This window comes from Elephantulus edwardii, unplaced genomic scaffold (genome assembly GCF_000299155.1).
Source record: "Elephantulus edwardii isolate Elephantulus edwardi_28Jun2011 unplaced genomic scaffold, EleEdw1.0 scaffold00038, whole genome shotgun sequence".
Classification (NCBI taxonomy): domain Eukaryota; kingdom Metazoa; phylum Chordata; class Mammalia; order Macroscelidea; family Macroscelididae; genus Elephantulus; species Elephantulus edwardii.
Window position 1 is genome coordinate 20506332 of NW_006399788.1, and position 4325 is coordinate 20510656.

Here is a 4325-nt window from a genome sequence, read left to right on the forward strand (position 1 = left end):
TACATGGTGGTACCGCCAGACAGCACTGTTTGGCGTAGAGGTCCTTGCGGATGTCAACATCACACTTCATGATGGAGTTGAAGGTAGTTTCATGGATGCCACAAGACTCCATGCCGAGGAAGGAGGGCTGGAAGAGTGCCTCGGGGCAGCGGAAACGCTCATTGCCGATGGTGAGGACCTGCCCATCGGGCAGCTCGTAGCTCTTCTCCAAGGAAGAAGAGGAAGCCGCCGTGGCCATCTCCTTCTCAAAGTCCAGGGCAACGTAACAGAGTTTCTCCTTGATGTCACGCACAATTTCCCGCTCAGCCGTGGTGGTGAAGCTGTAGCCTCGTTCGGTGAGGATCTTCATGAGGTCAGGTCCCGGCCAGCCAGGTCCAGACGCAGGATGGCATGGGGGAGGGCGTACCCCTCATAGATAGGCACAGTGTGGGTGACCCCATCGCCGGAATCCATCACGATGCCAGTGGTTCGGCCAGAGGCATACAGGGACAGCACGGCCTGGATGGCGACGTACATGGCAGGGGTGTTGAAGGTCTCGAACATGATCTGGGTCATCTTCTCCCGGTTAGCCTTGGGGTTCAGAGGGGCCTCCGTCAGCAGCACAGGGTGCTCTTCGGGGGCCACACGCAGCTCGTTGTAGGAGGTGTGGTGCCAGATCTTCTCCATGTCATCCCAGTTGGTGACAATGCCGTGCTCGATGGGGTACTTGAGGGTCAGGATGCCTCTCTTGCTCTGGGCTTCGTCTCCCACGTAGGAGTCCTCCTGGCCCATGCCCACCATCACGCCCTGGTGCCGAGGGTGCCCCACGATGGAGGGGAAGACAGCCCGGGGGGCGTCGTCGCCCGCGAAGCCGGCCTTGCACATGCCGGAGCCATTGTCGACCACGAGCGCAGCGATGTCATCATCCATGGTGAGCTGGGGGTGGCAGGTGTGAACCGGCGGCAGTGACTATGCGAAGGGGCCTGCGCTCCGGGGCGGACGAGGTGTCGGCTGTCCATAGCCTCCTTTTTTAATATCCTCCTTTCTTTCTATCTCTTTTTTCACTATCATCCTTTCTTTCTGTCCTCCTTTTTTACTATCCTCCTTTTTCACTATTGTCCTTTCTTTCTATCCTCCACTTTTACTATCCTCCTTTCTTTCTATCCTCCTTTTTTACTGTCCTCTTTTTTCTAATATCTTATTTTACTATCTTCTTTTCTTTCTATCCTCCTATTTTACTATCCTATTCTATTTCTATCCTTGTTTTCTTCTATCCTTTTGTCTATACTCCTTTCTTTCTATCCTCCTTTTGCCCTATCCATCTTTCTTTCTGTCCTTTTTTTTTTACAATCCTTCATCCTTTTATCCTCCTTTTTACTATCCTCCTTTCATTCTATCATCATTTCTCCCTCCCACCCTCCCTCTTCCTCTCCCTCTTCCTTTTCCTTTCCCTCTCCTTCTTTCTCTGTTTGTCTCCAATACGGTGGCCAAGCATTCTCAGAGGGTATCATTTCTCTGGAGAAAACCTTCATCCTAGAAGTCCTACTGCTGTATAGTAAGGCTCTAGTATGGCCTAGAGAGGCTCAGAGCAGAGTGAGGCACAGTTAGGCCTTGAGCCAGGCTTAGATAGGTTAGGACTTGGGCTAAGGTATACATTGAGATTTAGTTAGGCTCAGAGTCAGGCTTAGTTAAGCTCAGAGTTAAGTTTTGTTAGAATCAGAATCAGGCCTAGTTAGACACAGAATACTTTCTAGTTAGGCTTGGAATCGGGCTTAGCTAAGGTAGAAGTTGGGCTTATGTATACAGTGAGTTTTAGTTAGGCCTAGAGAAGGCTTGGTTAGGATCAGAGCTGAGTTTTGTTAGATTCTGTATCAGGCCTAGTTAGGCTTGGAGTCAGGCCTACTTTGACTTGGAATCTAGCCTACATAGGCTCCGAGGGTGCCTAGTGCTGCTTGGTTAGGCCCAATATAGGGCCCAGGAAGGCTCATAGTGAGGCCTTGTTAGGCTTGGGGTCAGACTTAGTTAGGAGTTAGGCTTGGGTATACAGTGAGATATAGTTAGGCTCAGAGTCAGGCTTAGTTCGGCTCAGAGTCAGGTCTCGTTCTCTCTTGATTTCTTTCTTTGCTTCCCTCCTTTTGTTCTTTTGTTCCTCTTTTCTTTATATCGTCTTTTTTTCTATCTTCCTTAATTTTGACTCTATTTTTCTTTCTTTCTTTCATTGTATCCTCTTTTTTTACTATCATCCTTTCTATCCTTCATTTTTCCTGTCCTTCTTTCTTTCTATCCTCCTTTTTTACTATCCTGTTTTCTTTCTATCCTCAATATTTACTATCCTTTCTATCCTCCTTTCTCTCTCTCTCTCTCTCTCTCTCGGGTGTGTGTGTGTGTGTTTCTTTGTTTCTTGTTGTCTCCAATACGGTGGCCATAGCATTCTTAGAAGGTTTCATGTCATTGGAGGAATCCTTCATCCTAGAACTTCTGCTGCTGAATATTTAGGCTCAGAGTATACCCAGATAGTCTAAGAGTGAGGCACAGTTAGGCTTCAAGTTAGTCTTAGATAGGTTAGAACTTGGGCTTAGATATACAGTGAGATTAAGTTAGGCTCAGAGGCTTAGTTAAGCTCAGGGTCGAGTTTTGTTAGACTCAGATTCAGGGCTACTTAGGCTCGGAATCTAGCCTACATAGGCTCAGAGGGGAGCCAAATGCTGCTTAGTTCGGCCCAATGTAGGGCTAAGAAGGCTCAGAGTATGGCCTCCTTAGGCTTGGAGTCAGACTTGGTTAGGATTTGTGCTTAGGCATACAGTGAGATTTAATTAGGCTTAGAGTCAGAGTCGAATTTTGGTAGACTCAGATTCAGGTGCCAAGAAAACAAAAAGATTCATCCTGGAAAGGGTTAAACCAAGCTACCCCTTGAAGACAATGATTCTGGGGCTTCGCCTGACATACTTTGGGCATGTTGCCAGGAGGGACGGGTCCTTGCAGAGGGATGTCATGCTTGAGAGGGTGGAGGGACAACGCAGGAGGGGAAGACCCTCTATGAGGTGGATTGATTCAGTGACTGGGGTAATCGGGATGGGTGTGTCAGAGGCAATGAGATTGGCACAGGACAGAGCAGGCTTTAGGGCTGTTGTGCATAGGGTCGCTATGAGTCACAAACGACTCAACGGCACATAACAACAACAACAGATTCAGGTCTCTTTCTCTCTTCATTTCTTTCTTTCCTTCCTTTTTTTCATTCTCTTTTCATTCTTTCTTTCCTCTTTTCTTTATATCATTCTTTTTTCTATCTTCCTTAATTTATATCCTATTTTTCTTTTCTCCTTTCATTGTATCCTCCTTTTTTACTATCCTCCTTCCTTTCTATCCTCCTTTTTTCAAGCCTCCTTTTTTACTATCCTCCTTTCTTTCTAACCTCCTTTTTTGCTATCCTCTTTTCTTTCTATCCTCCTTTTTTCACTATCATCCTTTCTTTCTATCCTCCTTTCTTTTAATCCTCCCTTTTCACTACTGTCTTTTCTTTCTACCCTCCTTTTTCACTATCCTCCTTTCTTTCTAGCCTCCTTTTTCACTATCCTCCTTTTTTCTATCATCCTTTTCCACTATTATTCTTTCTTTCTATTATTTTTCACTATTATCCTTTCTTTCTATCATCCTTTTAAACTATCCTTCTTTCTTCCTATCCTTCTTTTTTACTATCCTGTTTTCTTTCTAACCTTGATATTTACTATCCTTTCTATCCTCCTTTCTCTCTCTCTCTGTCTCTGTTTCTCTCCCATTTCCTCTTGTTGGTCTTTCCTAATGCCTCCCTCTCTATCATCCAGACTATCCTTCAACCTCTCTATCCTCCAGATTCTCTACCCTCCTTCCTCTCTATGCCCCTGCCTCTATCCTCCTATCTCTCTATCCTCCAGCCTCTTTATCTTTTGGCTTCTCTATGCTTCCGCCTCTCTGTCCTAATGTCTATCTTCCTTCCTCTCTATCCTCATGCCTCACTATGTTCCTGCCTCTCTATTTTAATGTCTCTCTTTCCTCCAGCATCTCAACCCTGAGCTTCTCTATCATTCAACATCTCTATCCTCGAGCCTCTCTATACTACTGTCTCTTTGTCATCTGGCTTCTATCCTCAGGCCTCCCTCAGGTTTAGTTAAGCTCAGAGTCCAGTTTTGTTAGACTTGAAGTCAGGCCTAGTTAGGTGCAGAGTAGTTCCTAGTCAGGCTTGGAATTGGGTTTAGTTAGGGTTGTTGTTGTTGTTGTGTGCTGTCAAGTCGTTTGCAACTCATAGTGACCCTATGTACAACAGCCCTAAACTGTGCTCTATCCTGTGCCAATCTCACTGCCTCTGACAC

The 4325-nt window shown here is 45.9% G+C and overlaps 1 pseudogene; it reads right to left on the reverse strand.

Annotated features, from left to right (window-relative positions):
• Window positions 1-909, reverse strand: part of LOC102860194 — a 112944-nt pseudogene extending 112035 nt beyond the window's left edge.
• Between the last annotated feature and the right edge of the window lie 3416 nt (window positions 910-4325).